The 16,355-nt window shown below is 40.1% G+C and overlaps 1 long non-coding RNA gene across 1 annotated transcript; it reads left to right on the plus strand.

Annotated features, from left to right (window-relative positions):
- Window positions 1–833: 833 nt before the first annotated feature.
- Window positions 834–12,171, plus strand: LOC143715209 (uncharacterized). The gene is made up of 3 exons (XR_013195687.1): window positions 834–980; window positions 9,519–9,566; window positions 10,159–12,171. It is a non-coding gene; the product is annotated as an uncharacterized LOC143715209 (long non-coding RNA).
- The last annotated feature ends 4,184 nt before the right edge of the window (window positions 12,172–16,355 follow it).

The raw sequence follows: 16,355 nt of genomic DNA on the forward strand, positions 1-16,355 counted from the left end.
TAGCTTTTTGGCACATAACGGCTACCGTAGATGCAACACGCATTGGAGAAAGCGAGGCGCTGGAGAGCACAGTTCGTTTGAATGCAAAATACAATTTCACCACTAGATGGGAGAAATTCCTACACAATGTCCCTTTAAATATGCTTAATTTTCTTTATGCAATAATAATAATAATAATAACAATTTATTTTTTTTCTTTTATTTTGAAAAATGCCACGTGAAATATGAATTGGACTTTTTGTGTGTGTGTGAGATTCACTCATTTCATGCAATAAACATATTCACCCTAAATGCCAGCAACAGCACAGATAAACCTGCTGATGAATGCGTCTGATAATCAGCTCGTCTACTTTCTGTAATTAGAGTTTGTTCTGGGAATCAGAGAGCATTGCTTCATTTCGTGCCGTTCTGTCCAACACAGACAGAAAAATGAGGGTTGGAGTGGATGCTAAACCTGTATTAGATGAGAAACACATTCAGGGCACTGGTTAATGATGCAGTTTTTGGTCATCTGAAAATGTATTGTGTTTATGTCTGTTTGCTAATGAGGGTCTGTGGATACAGATTCGGTCATTATTCAACTACATTGTTACATTTACATATAATATTTGATTTACGTTAATAATAAAACCTTGAGAGCACTTCTTCTCTCGCCTTGAAAATAACTGCAGTGAATGTTACGCTCGACACACACAGCATCATGACATTTGCAGTGTGAGCGATGACTGGGTAGAACCGCCCGTGGAAAGGCCATCGAGCTGGACCCGGATCAGGTGTTTGCTCCAACACATGATCACACTAATTACTGAGCCTTTCTGGCTTCATTCATTGTGTGGGTGGCGTGTGACGCATACTTAAACCCTAAAATACAGACCTGAATGAGCTGGTATTTGCTAGACTGTGCTTTTTATTATTAGATTTCAGTTTTAATGGTGAAGTCATTTCTTTGTTTCATTCAAGGAATAAAAAAACGTAAAAAGGTAATTGTGACTTTTTGTCTCGCAATTTGGACTTTTCTTCTCAGAACTGTGAGTTTATATCTATTTTTATATCTCACAATGCTGGCTTTTTACATATTTTACTTTTTTATAATTTGTGGCGGAATTGCAAAATATAAGACTTTAATAACCTTTGTTATCATAATTACCTTGTAATTGTAAAACTGGAAAAACTGGAAGAACTGGAAGAGAGGGCTATTCTCTAAAAGAACAAAGGAAATTACCATTTGAACTCACTCTTGTGCATTCGAGACGCAAGTCTCACCCCAGAATCATTAACTACTCACCACTAATCTACATCTTTTACCTTGACCCCCCATTCTCCCCAAATTTATTTTCACTCATGCTGAAATAATCTGAAATTCATCCAAAATATATAGGGTTTTAATGTAAACAATTATCATACAGTTATACATGTTTGGTATCATTTGAAATGTCTCAGTGCGACTGGTACAAATGTCTCATTCTCAAAGAAGTAAACCAAAAGGTAATAAAGTCCTTAAGAGTTTAGAAATATCTTGCACACAAAAGGGTGTGTCTTCCAGGCAAATGGTCAGAAGATAAAGGGATAGTTCACCCAAAAATGTAAATTCTGTCAGTAATTACTCTCCCTCATGTTGTTCAACCCCGTAAGACCTTCGTTCATCTTCAGAACACGAATTAAGATATTTGTGATTAAATCTGAGAGCTGGATCACTCCTCCATAGGCTTCTAAAGGATTGACACTTGTTCCCCGAAAAGTTATTAAAGACATAGTTAAAATAGTCCAAGTGACTACAGTGGCTCAATCTTAAGTTTATCAAGCAACGAGAATACTTTTTGTGCGCAAAAACAAACAAAAATAACAACTTTATTTCAACTATTCATTTCCTTCTCTGTGTGCCTCGAGTGAGTTAGCGTAGTGTGATTGCGTAGTGCTACGTCACACGCAGGCTCACTGTTGGCCGACGCTGGTCATGTGTGTGATGCGTGTGACGTACAACACAGATGCGCTGCGCTGTTACACTATTGAACTCACTAGTAGGGAGGTTAAGCCCAAAAAATAGGCCTTTGACTTCAAGTCATGATGCAAAGGTCTCCTTTGGTATGGAAGTACCTTAGGGTCATACAAATCAATTTATCCTAAGACACAAGTGAGATCACACTTTATATCAGAAATAAACATGTTTTTTTTCACGTGACGTAAGCACCAATGAGTGGGCGTGTGGGCGAATGGGCGTGGCTTATGCCTATATAAGCCAGAGCTCCATAAGATGCTCCTTGGTTTTCATCGACTGAAGCGAAACCAGATGGTAGCACAAGCACGGCAGGGTTACGCAACACTCATTCCCTCTTTCTAGAGAGAACCGAGGTTACGTTAGTAACCGTGACGTTCTCTTACGAGAGTACTCTCATGTTGCGTAAGCTAGCTTACGCTACGGGAATCCAATTTAAAACGCCGTGCGTGCTAAATCTACCACAACACTGACCCAAGGGCGAGCGCCCTGAGTTCATATGATATGGGGATATAAAAATGGGCAGCTAGACCTTTAGATCGGCCACCAAATGAAACAAATAGCTGTCCTGACCGTCTGAAAGCAGCCGAACGTTACACGTTAATTCTAAGGGCCCTAACCAGGCAAAGGAGATTCACGTAAGACTCGCTGTCAGATCCGAAGAGAGAATGTCAGATTGAAGAAGCGGTGGTACCAGTACCAGTCGGTCGCCTTCCAAGGTTTCAGAGCTGCGACGCATTTCTGATTGACCCTGATGCGAAACAGATCGGAGGCCCAAGCTCGAGACGGCACTCGTGCTTTCAGCCACCACTGCAGTGGGCACATGCGAAGCAGACCCAGATGGAGTACTGATGATGAGGCCCAGCATTTTCTGAAATCTCTTGAGCGGGACTATTGTGCCGCAATGTTCAGTATGCGCTCTGGCGATAGTCCCGCTGTCATTGACAGCGAGTTCAGCTCTGTGCCCAGAAAGGATATTTCCTGGCTGGGGGACAGCGAGCTCTTCGCCCAATTGACTGTGAGACCAAGATTCTCGAGGTGTTCGAGTAATAGGGTCCTGTGTTCTATGAGCTCTGAATGAGATCGAGCTAGAATCAGCCAATCGTCCAAATAGTTCAAAGCTTGTATGCCCTGAAGTTTCAGGGGCGCGAGAGCAGCGTCCATGCACATCATAATATACAGGATGCCAGGGACAGGCCGAACGGTAGGATTGTGTATTGATATGCCTGGCCCTCGAAGGCGAATCTCAAAAATCGCCTTTGATGAGAGAATGTCAGACTCGCTGTCAGATCCACAGAGACTTGTGCTCTGAAAGGAGTGGCAAGTACTTTGGGGACATAATCATGTCTTGGTTTGAGGATGACCTCCTGGGGTCGAGGAGGGGGGGGGTCGAGGAGGGTTCATCCTTCTAGCTCCCCTGAGGAAGCGGACTACAAGGTCGTTCCTACCCAGTGACTGGCCATGCAAATGTTTGACAAACGCAGCAATAGCCGCCACATATACCTTGAGCATGGATGGGGATCTACCCTTATCCAAGAGCTCCTGTAGGAAGGAGAGAACCTCCGACACCCCACAATCTTGTGGATCCAGGTTGCGAGCTGAGCACCAACCTGAGAACACTGACCATTTGGAAGCACAAAGCCGTCTGGTAGAGGGCGCTCTAGCTTGCGTAATCGTGTTTAACACTCCGTCGGGGAGACTAACGGGTACCCGTTGATGGTCCACACATGCAGAGCCCAAAGCTGTACCAAATCGTACCCCCGGCCTATGAGAGGAGATCTCTCCTCAACGGGACAGGCCACGGAGGCAAGCTCTGAATCTGCATCAGCTCCGGAAACCAAACTTGGTTCGGCCAGAACGGAGCTACTAGAAGTACAGAGGAACCGTTCTCCCTTATACGCTTATTTACCTGTGGTAAAAGCATGATCGGAGGGAAAACATAGAGAGGGCGGCTGGGCCAGTGATGGGCCAGCGCGTCCTTGTTCTTTGTGAAGCATATTGGACACTGAGCGTTGTCTTGAGACGCAAAGAGGTCGACTTCTGCTGTGCCAAAGGTGTCCCACAACAGCTGAACTGTCTGAGGGTGGAGGGACCAATCCCCTGGGGGAACGTTGTCCCTGGGCAGCCTGTCTGGATGCACATTAAGATGGCCCGGCACATGCGCCGCTCTCAGCGAGAGTAGGTTGCGCTGAACTGGCCCTGGCGATTTTTGTAGGAAACCACCGACATGTTGTCCGTGCGGACAAGGACATGGTGGCCCTTTAGAAGGGGAAGGAAGAACCGCAAGGCGTTCTCGACCGCCTTCATCTCTAGACAGTTTATGTGCAAGCTCTTTTCTTGGCTTGACCACAGGCCAAAAGTCGGTCTGCCCTCATAGAGGGCGCCCCAGGCCGAATTGGAGGCGTCTGTCGAAACCACTATCAGTTTAGAGATTACTCCCAGGTTTACACCTGTCTGATACCAGTCGACCGCCTTCCAGGGCTCCAGAGCTGTGACACAGTTCTGAGTTACCTTGAGACGTAAATGACCGGATGCCCATGCTCGACGCAGGACCCGCGTCTTCAGCCAGTGCTGTAAAGGGCGCATGCGAAGCAGACCTAAACGAAGAAATTATTAAGTTGTGAATAGACTGTGTGTTTGGCATGCTTTTTTTAATAAAAAATTGCATAATTCACCTCCAATTGTCATGTTAAGGACAACATTATTGTTTTTTAGTCTTGGAACCTATTTTATTGGAGTCCTTGACCACAAAAATGTACCCGTTGATACCAAATTTGTCATTATAGCTATAACAGAAGTAAAGATATGGGCCTCTCAAGTATGGTCGGTGGCCATTTTTAAAAAATGTGCGTATATAAGATACAAAATGTGATCTCACTTGTGTCTTAGGATAAATTTATTTCTATGGCCCTAAGGTACTTCCATACCAAAGGGGACCTTTGCATCATTGGGAGGAGGGGACCTCCTCCCAAGGCATATGCCTGTTGTAGTGTCCTGTAATGCTGGTGATGTAGAAATGGAGGAGGCTGGATCCAAATGCAGTGTGGCTTTATTAACAAACTATGTTCCAGACAGGAACAGGTTACAAGGACTCGGGAACAGGTTACCAGGAATCACCAACGTTAGCATACATACATTCATGCAACAACTCACAAGGACAGGGCAGAAACACAGGGCTTAAATAATGAAGTACAAATGAGCTAACAGGATAACCAGGGGGCGTGGAGAACGAGAAACACCTGGGATCACTAATAAACAAGACAGGGAACCACTGAACATGACAAAACAAGACAAGACACAAAACCCACATTACGACATAACCCCCCCCTTAAGGGCGGCTCCTGACGCCCAATAACACCAAAAAAGTCCAGGAGGGTGGTCTTGGGGGGGGATGGGGGGCCAGGCCCATACAGGGGAACAGGACCTGGACCTAGGCAAGGCGGGCCTGGGCCGTGGAGCGTGGGCAGACCTGACAGACCAGGAGACCACGGCGGAGCTGGATGCGGGCGTGGCCACGGCGGAGCTGGATGCGGGCGTGGCCACGGCGGAGCTGTCGGACCCTCGGGCGTCCAGGGCGGAGCTGTCGGACCCTCGGGCGTCCAGGGCGGAGCCGGACGAGGCGAAGGCCAGGGTGGTGAAGCCCCTGCAGACGACCGTGGCGGCGCAGCCCTCATGGTCTCCTCACCGGACCCTTGGCCCCCCCCCAAAAAATACTTGGGGAAATCCACGGGTTCAGGAAAGGCCTTCCGGAGCTTGAAGGGCGCAGGCAGGGCGAGGCGCAGAGGCGGGGCCGGCAGGGCGAGAAGTCTGGGTACGCTCACTGGAGCCTGACGAGCCGAGCGAGTCCTCCTTCTCCTTCTGCGACGGCGCTTCACTGGACTTGACTCAGTAGACTCACTTGACTCAGTAGACTCACTTGACTCAGTAGACTCACTTGACTCAGTAGACTCACTTGACTCAGTAGACTCACTTGACTCAGTAGACTCACTTGACTCAGTAGACTCACTTGACTCAGTAGACTCACTTGACTCAGTAGACTCACTTGACTCAGTAGACTCAGTAGACTCACTTGACTCGGCGGGACTTGACTCACTTGACTCGGCGGCACTTGACTCACTTGACTCGGCGGCACTTGACTCACTTGACTCGGCGGCACTTGACTCGGCACTTGACTCGGCGGCACTTGACTCGGCACTTGACTCGGCGGCACTTGACTCGGCACTTGACTCGGCGGCACTTGACTCGGCACTTGACTCGGCGGCACTTGACTCGGCACTTGACTCACTTGACTCGGCACTTGACTCACTTGACTCGGCACTTGACTCACTTGACTCGGCACTTGACTCACTTGACTCGGCACTTGACTCACTTGACTCGGCACTTGACTCACTTGACTCGGCACTTGACTCACTTGACTCGGCACTTGACTCACTTGACTCGGCACTTGACTCACTTGACTCGGCACTTGACTCACTTGACTCGGCACTTGACTCACTCACAATGCTGGTGATGTAGAAATGGAGGAGGCTGGATCCAAATGCAGTGTGGCTTTATTAACAAACTATGTTCCAGACAGGAACAGGTTACAAGGACTCGGGAACAGGTTACCAGGAATCACCAACGTTAGCATACATACATTCATGCAACAACTCACAAGGACAGGGCAGAAACACAGGGCTTAAATAATGAAGTACAAATGAGCTAACAGGATAACCAGGGGGCGTGGAGAACGAGAAACACCTGGGATCACTAATAAACAAGACAGGGAACCACTGAACATGACAAAACAAGACAAGACACAAAACCCACATTACGACACCTGTAAGTGCAATACTCCCACTGTTTAGTGTAATATCCCACAACTCAGGTGATACTTATATGTAGATTTATTTATTTATAATATTCAAAACACTGTAAATAGGTTCATAATCTGTAAATCTGAAAATGTCTATTCTGACTAAACCCAACTGTGATAGTTTTATTCTCATGTATTTATATTTTTATTTTTTATTCTTATAATTTGTAGTATTATGTTTCATGTTGTATTTGTATATGTCCACTGGAAGCCTCAGTACCAAAACAAATTCCTTGTGTGTGCAAGCACACTTGGCAATAAAGCTCTTTCTGATTCTGATTCTGATTCTGCATCATGACTTGAAGGCAAAAGTCACTTAACCTCCCTACTTCTGTGTTGTACGTCACACGCATCACACACATGACCAGCGTCGGCTAATAGAGAGCCTACGTGTGACGTACAACACAGAAGCGCTGCGCTGTTACACTAGGGAACTCACTCGAGCCTACAGAGAAGGACATGAATAGTTGAAATAAAGTCGTTACTTTTTTTTTTTGCGCACAAAAATTATTCTCGTCGCTTGATAAACTTAAGATTGAGCCACTGTAGTCACTTGGACTATTTTAACATTACAGACTTGGACTATTTAAAATTGGACTATTTTATGTCTTTAATAACTTTTCGGGGAACAAGTTTCAATCCCTTAGAAGCCTATGGAGGAGTGATCCAGCTCTCAGATTTAATCAAAAATATCTTAATTTGTGTTCCGAAGATGAACGAAGGTCTTACGGGGTTGAACAACATGAGGGAGAGTAAATACTGACAGAATTTACATTTTTACAACTATCCCTTTAACTCAATGCAAATTTCCACTGATAGCAAATGGTTCAATGTAAATCAACTTCTGCCCCAGTAAGTCTGGGACGGTGATTAAGGTGAATTTCCACTGTTAACTCATGTTTACCTTTGAAATGAGGTCTGTCTATATAATGAAACGCAACCAGAGCTCAGAGCTTTTCTGTATCTCAGATCAGCCCGTGAATGTTGAGAGCGGCCGAGACTCTCAGCTTCATGTATTTCCTAATGTCGGGTTTGCATCTTTTCTCTTTATTCCAGAGCATTTTATATTATTGTATTGATTATATTTGAACTGATTATGAAATTGACATGATACATTTACCTGACATAATAAATTATTACATTTGATTATTCTAATTGACTTTGACATGTTTAACCAAAAAATACTTTGCCACGAGAAAAGACAGTAACACCTAGAGACCTTCCATGCTGGTCGGATGCCGGACCTTGGGCCGATCGAGCGCGAGTTTACACAATTCAGACATTTCTTCTTAGAATTCCTATTTTTTTTCACAATTTGGACATTTCATCTCAGAATTCCGAGTTTATGTCTCACAATTCAGAAATTTTGTCGTAGAATTTCGAGTTTGTCTCACAATTGCGACAATTCTTCTCAGAATTCCGAGTTTATATCTCACAATTCTGAAAATTCTTCTCAGAATTCCTCAATTTTCTCACAATTCTGAAATTTCTTCTCAGAATTCCGAGTTTATGTCTCACAATTCAGAAATTTCTTCGTAGAATTTCGAGTTTGTCAAACTATTGCGACAATTCTTCTAAAAATTCAGAGTTTATATCTCACAATTCTGAAAAATCTTCTCAGAATTCCGAATTTTTCTCACAATTCTGAAATTTCTTCTCAGAATTCCGAGTTTATATCTCACAATTCTGAAAATTCTTTTCAGAATTCCTCATTTTTCTCACAATTCTGAAATTTCTTCTCAGAATTCCGAGTTTATATCTCACAATTCTGAAAATTCTTCTCAGAATTCCTAATTTTTCCTCACAATTCTAACATTTCTTCTCAGAATTCCGAGTTTATGTCTCACAATTCTGAATCTCAAGTAAAAAAAAAGTCTGAATTGTGAGATAAAAATAGCAATTTACTACCTTTTTAATACGTTTAATAAGTTCATATATTGTGCTACTAAAGCAACCAATTGGGATTTAAAAAGCAAAATTTTCAAGCAACAGATGGCCCCGCCCCAAACTCACGTCATTGGTTGAGTCAGAAGTTGACTCTGAACATTAAACCAATCAAATCCCAGGCTATTAGCAGCAGCTTTGTGTGAGAAAGTATCATTAATCAAGAGTCGGTGTCTCTCGCTCTGTTCTCCAGTGCTTTTGGAGAGGATTTGTTGGCACTGGCTGTTTTTCCAGTTCTGCAGTCATTTGTATTCACTCTTTCTGTGTGTCCTTTAAGTCTGGCTGCATGTTCTGGCTCCTTTATAGAGTGTTGTCTCCTTTATCAATTCCTTCTTGTTCCTTCTGCCCCGAGGGTCTTTTCCCTCAGCGCATCGGGCGTCTTTTGAAGTTGACCCATGTTGTGCTGCGGGCCGAATAAAGTGTGTGAAGTATAGTGTGTAAGATGTTATGTGGAAGCCAATGGAATGAGACTCAGACTCAAACGCACAAACCTCAAAACACCAAATTGGCTGTTTAGTGAAGATGGATGAACAGAGACGAGAGTCTCTTTTAAAGGCCCACAAATAAAGAACAAAAGGAGAGAGTTTTGCACTGAACCACACGATTTTAACATATTCTCAATAGGGCTTGCACTGCTACTTATTTTTACTAGCCGGCTAGCCTGCGGGTTAGTGTTTATTATGTGAATGCAAATGTAACCTCACTGTGCTTTGCTGTTTTTGGCAGGTCTGAACAGTGTGTGTGTGAAGAGAACATCATGCAGAGATGATGCAGGTGAGTGATTAAAATTCATGTGGCCAAAAACAGTGCAAAACATACATTTGTATTTTTTTTTTTTTTTTTTTTTGGTCAGCTTCTGTATTCGTTTCAGAGCAGTTTTAAAGAATGTATTTATTCAGCAGGGATGCATTAAATTGATCAAAAGTGACAGTGAAGCCATTTATAATGTTACAAAAGCATTTCAAATAAATGCTGTTCTGCTGAGCTTTCTATTCATCAAAGAATCCTGAAGAACATTTTGTTCCCACAAAAATATGAAGCATGATGAAGAATGATTTTTGAAGGATCATGTGACACTGAAGACTGGAGTAATGATGCTGAAAATTCAGCTTTGATCACAGGATATAAATTACATTTTAATATATATTCAAATAGAAAACCGCTATTTTAGATTGTAATAATATTTCACTGTTTTTACTGTATTTTTGATCAAATAAATGCAGTCTTGCTGAGCAGAAGATTCAAAATGTTCGTACTGCACACAGTGTGTGATGTTTGAGGAATCACTGATGTCAAACGCTGAAAGATCTAATAAAAGGCGCTTATACTTCAGAAAACATTTTTTGATATAAGGTTGTCATTGCAGATTTTCTTCGATTCATCCGCTCTGAGACACAGAAAGCTGTTCCCTGCACTCCACAGGTACATCCACAGATGAAAGGAGAAAAATTATTTTAAAACACTCTAAAATTCATTAGCAGCCACTCAGAAGCTCGGCGCAGAAAGGCATCTTAAGTGCTTCACCTTGTGCTGCAATAATAAGACATGAGAGACATTAGAAGCTCCAGGGCGGAAAGACATGTTTTTTGACCACCAAATCATGTGGAATAGAGAAAAGCACATTCCTATTCATTATAACGTGGGCCGTCTGTAATGAAACACACATTACTGCCATGACAACAGATGAATAAATAGCTGGAAAGGGTGTGCTCTGAATTTACTGCCATTCATGTGGCCAGAACTGGTCTGTCAGAGCTTTTTCATTATCTAATGGAAGATTTGGTCAGGCAAATGCTTTCCTTACTTCTCTCTTTCCTTCTTTCTTATCTGATGAAGTAGGTCACTCTTTGGGAAATACCCTTAAGATGCACGTTTACTCAGTGCTTTTGTCTTTTCATGTGTTACTGTGCATACTGGAATCAACCCACAGTGCATTGTATGTGCTCAAAAAAAGTGCATTGAACGTGCTCAAAAACAACAGGAGCTACGCCATTTTTTTTAACAATTTTTGGGACCTTACCTTATCCATTCAACAAAGATATTTACTGTTATGAAAATGTTTTTGTTAAAGGTACAATATGTAAGAATTTTGTAATAAAATATCCAAAAATCACTTGCACAGTGTGATATATTTCCTGCAGTTGTGTACTTACAATATCCAAAAAGTCTCCAAATTTTTTTTATTTCAGAGAAATTCCAATTTTTAATAATTTGCCGTTCCGGAAAAAAATGCCGCCTGTCAATGACGTAACATCCGCGCTATCCTCGGTTTCCGCTCGTACTGCCGTAGCCATGCCGTAACCATGGCGACAGACGCGGACAACTGCGTAGTGCGTAACGTTTAGCGGCACGCTGTTCTTGTTTCGTTCAAACGTTATCGACCATGGCAAGCCGACTTTGGGACAAAAAAGGAGAACTAAAATGAGGATCAATATCGGCATGGCGTTTTTGAGATGCCGAGAGCTAGCATCTGCGACTACCTTCGACTCGACAGAGCTTCACAAGCCATGACTTGACACGACACCGCTCTTGCATGTGCTTTATTAGACAGGTGAGCAAATGTACAGTACATAAAACAAATCAATGTTATATAGCTCAACATGATAAAATGTTAGAATATGATCAGTATGTGATTGTAATGTTGATCTAGCTTACTGCTAGTTTCATATAGCAAATTAACTAACACATAACATTATAACTTTCAACACACATTTAAATGCTATTTAGTGTGATAGTGTAACGTTAGACTCGATGCGTTACCTCACAAGCTTCATTCGTCTAATAAACTGGCCTGTGAGTAGTAATCCAGCACTTGCTTAGTTTGGTAGAATTAAATGTCCTTATTCCTTTACATCCGCGGGACTCGCGTGTGATATCTGTCTCTTATTAGCAGTCGCGACCTACTTCACACCACTGTAATGTTAAAAAACATGAATGTTTTCACTCATCCATAAACATTATTAGATCCATCAGCTTGACAGCAAGTCCCATCATTCAGCTTATCACTGCGTCATAAACCTACGCATTTGATATTGTAAGAAGTAAGCGACCCCTAGCAGCGAAAAACATTACATATTGTAGCTTTAACCGCTGGAATCCTCCTCAAACAATGGCAGACGAACATGGACAGTGTCTCTGTTGGACATCAACTATCAACTTCTCGTATTCATGGATCAAATGTCACGACTGTGAATTTATGGCATGCTGCTTTTGATATTGTGTCAACTTTTTTAACATCTATGTAATTAAAAAAAAATTTAAAAAATTGGATATTCTTGAAGGCTTCCAGGGGTGGGATCTGTTCCAGATTTGTATAGTTGCTTTTTGCTTTGTAATCCTTGTATTTCTTGACCTTAAAAAAAAAAAAAAACACAATAAACAGTTGTTAACAAAAAATAAATAAATAACAGGAGCTGTGTTTGTGCATTCACACCCTCAGCCTCTGATTTACCGCGGTGAATGAAGGTGACCCAGAGTTGCCATCACAACTCACACAGAGCCGTTAAATACGTGACAGCAATTAAACCCATGCCGGTTGTGACTTTGTCTCATTGCCAAGGGTCACTGTTGCTCGCGTCGCATGCGATCACCAACGCGAGCGAGTGTGTTCACACTGACAGCCGTTTGCACTGACAAAGTGACTGGAAGTCATTCATTTTCAATGAGAGCTGCAAGTTTGAGGAGACGAGAACTGGATAAATACTCTAAATGTTCTGATCCAATCTGACCTCTGACCTGTAAGGTAACACCGTATAATAATTGCACACTATTAATCATTAGTTAAGCATTAGTAAACAGTTAATTCATCATTTATAAAGCATTAATAGACATTAATAAGCAGTTTATAAATACAGCGATAAATGCTTTATTCTTGATTTAAAAGCATATCTATAATGTGTTTAACGATTTTATTTTCATACTTTATTAATGATCAATTAATCATTTCTAAATTAAGTATTGCATTATTTATAAACAAGAGGTGTCAGTGGTTCATAAGATTACTTAGAAAGTGTGAGTAAATGATTAATAAACTATTTAAATGTACATTCATACATCTTATTATTCAGACATAGTAATAGTTACTTAGTGTGTTCATAAATGCTTTATTTACATGTATTTATATGGTAATTCAGGGTCAATTCGGGTAGTTATAAAGCATTTAGTAGTGGTCAGTTAACTATTTTGTGAGCTCATCTATAGTGAGGACTAGTTATGCCTTGTTAAGCATTTATAAAGGAGATTTAAAGGCTGTTAAATATGTTCTGTATCACTGTGTTTTGTTTGTTTCATTTTTCTGTTTAGAAGATAACTGAGTCTTTAAATCTCCTTTATAAATGCTTTACAAGGCATAACTAGTCCTCACTTTAGATGAGCTCACAAAAATAGTTAACGGACCACTACTAAATGCTTTACAATTACCTGAATTTACTGCATTTACTTACACTTTCTAAGTAATCTTATGAACCACTGACAACTCCTAAATAACTGGTTTGTAAATAATGCTATACTTCATTTATAAATTACTTAATCATTAACAAAGTATGAAAATACAATTATTAAACCCATTATAGATATGCTTATACATCAAGAAAAAGCATGTCTAGCTTTATTTATAAACTGCTTATTAATGTCTATTAATGCTTTATACAGTAAATGATGAATTAACTGTTTACTCATGCTTAATGATTAATAGTGTGCAGTTATTATAAAGTGTTATCCAGACCAGTTGCAAAAAACGAAAGCAATTGCCCAGTGTAATTAAATTAAAAAAGATGTTGAATATGCTGTTATAGATTAAAATAAATTGAATAATGACAAATCAAAGGCTATTCTGCATATCACTTTTTTTAAATTCCCATACTTACTTTCGAATTTCAAGTTTGTTTTATGTATATAGCACATTTAAAAACAGCGTGCTTCACAGTGCTCAACAAAACAAAAACAAAAAAACGAAGAAACACTGGGCAAACCACATTCTTGACAGAAGCTCATAGCTCTAATTCCCATAATAATTGCAATAAACATAAAACCTCTGTACTTGTGGTGAAAATCTTTTGCCTAATTGTGTTCCAGGTTGAAAATGTCTGGCCTTTTAAATTGCTTGGCTTGTAAATCTCTTGCATAACGTGAAATTTATAAGGCATTTTTTGCCAGTCATTTTTGACACCACAAGTGTAACAGGTAGGAAAAAGCCAAAAGTGTAAAAAAAAAAAAAAAAAATTGTATATATATTTATATGTATTAGGAAGTTTTAATACACTGTAATATCCAATGCAATAACATTAACTAGCATTTTTGTGAAAAAAGGAAATCCTCCTGGGTCAAAAAAATTGGAACATAACGCAGAGAGATTGTTCAATGCTGAGAAACATGAAAACATCCTTTATAAGGCTGGTACTCTAATGGTTTCCATGCATTTTCTATTTCTCCCAAATTCATTCTGGATTAGGACTCAGTAAATGGATGCTGTTTTTCATTATACCACACGCAGTTCATTGACGAGCACATGCTCCAGCACTCGATGAGAAATCCTTCTGTCACACACCAGCCCAACACACACCACACTCTCTGCATAATGGGCTTCAATAAAAGTTCACAACTCGTCTTTTATCAGAATTTGCTGTATTTGTAGCCTCGTGAGAAGTCAGTGGGAGTTTCAGGCCACACGCTGGCACAGCCAATGACTCTCAGAGTAGTAGTTTGGTGCATGCTTTATAAATAGTGGTTGATTTTAGGTGATTTTGTTAAAGAGTGTGAGACAGTTAATGACTGTCGAGCCAGTTTCTCTGTGATAATGGAAAAAGTGAAATTTAGAGATGAAAAACAGATGGAACAAAACACGAATTTAGACCTTATGTAATCTGAAAACTTATTCTAGTCAACTAAAAGTTAAACTTATAGTTAACTAATGGTATGTTTACACGTACCATTAGTTATTACCATTAATTTACACATTCTAAAAACTGAAACGTTTTTTCTTTGTATTTTTGAAAAGTTTTGCGTACAGACGGCAAAATTGTCAAACCAACATACATACTGTCTATATATATTTATTTTAGCTATATATATATATATATATATATATATCCATAAATACATATAGCCTACCTAATTCGTTTAACCCTCTGGGGTCTGATATTCATATACATATACATACGTAGCTAAAATAAAAAAAGTTTCTTAAGTTTAACTTGGTGTACTAAAATAACTGAAATAAAATGGGGAAAAACAACAATAAATATATTGCCCTATTTAAACAAATGTAAAAATGAAGAAGAAAAAAACAACAAAATTGCTAATAATTTGAACTAAGGAAATATGAAAATCAAAACTAATTTGAAATATTAGCGCAAACTATAATAGTGTCTGATGATAGTGAAAATAACACTGGTTTACTGTCTTACATCTGGTTTGAATTTATGAATTCTTATTTTGGGATTCCTGAACATTAATTGTAGGCAAATAGAAGTGACCCAAATATTTGTTATGAAGGTCATGATTAACACTAATCGTTATTCCAGATCTGTTTTCCTTCGGCTTCCTTTAAAGCCTCAAGACACTGATGGCATTTCGTAAGATTTGGAAAAACAGCCCGCTGGATGAAACAAATCTGAATGTCAAGATTTGACTTCTGAAATCCATGCCCGTATAATTTAGTTTGATGTCTTGGTATGATTATGGACTTGATATTGCTCTTTGAGATTCAGTTGCTCTTTGAAAAAGGAAAGCTAATAAGTGTTGTGAGCGTCCTGTAATCTTGTAATCTCCTGTAGCGTTAGCATGAAGCTTCACCAATGCCAGGAGTTTCAGCCGGACTCACTCACACATTATCGAGCTTTCTCCCTCAGATTAGTTCTTGAAGCGTGTGCGGTGAAGAGATCTCCTGATGTCCTGAAGGGAGAAATTCAAAACCTCATTGCAGTGCCGAGATTCCCTGAATAATCTCCAGGCCGCTTCAGACACTTGACCTCACGTTGCTGTCATTCCTGACCTTCTGACCCCTGGACCTCCTAGGGTCAATCACAAATAAGGTATGTGATACGAAAACACCAAAATCTTTCAGAAACTTTGTCATTTTGTAATATTATTATTGTATGGCAGTGGTGGTAATATCAAGTTACCACAGTTTACTGTTTTTATACAGTTTGTACAGTATAAAAATCATATGGAAAGTCCACATGAAACTTGAAAACCCATACATTTTATAATATATTTACATAGAAAACAGTTATTTTAAATTGTAATAATATTCATAGTTTTTACTTTATTTTTGATCAAATAAAATGCAGCCTCGTGAGAAGAGACTTCTCTCAAAAACAATCTTACCGAACTTATGAACCGTAAAGTGCATGTTTATATATATATATATATAATGTGTTCAGCATTGAGTTCAGTGTGCTTTATTGTACATTTGTATTGTGAAAACATGCGGCAGTCAAATAAAAATAGTTGGATAAACAATATTAATAAATTAAACAATATTAAAAGTCCACATGAAACATGAAAACCCATACATTTTATAACATATTCACATAGAAAACAGTTATTTTAAATTGTAATAAT

Source organism: Siphateles boraxobius, unplaced genomic scaffold (assembly GCF_051911475.1).
Source record: "Siphateles boraxobius isolate OS27281-9 unplaced genomic scaffold, OSU_SipBor_1 57, whole genome shotgun sequence".
Taxonomy (NCBI): Eukaryota; Metazoa; Chordata; class Actinopteri; order Cypriniformes; family Leuciscidae; genus Siphateles; species Siphateles boraxobius.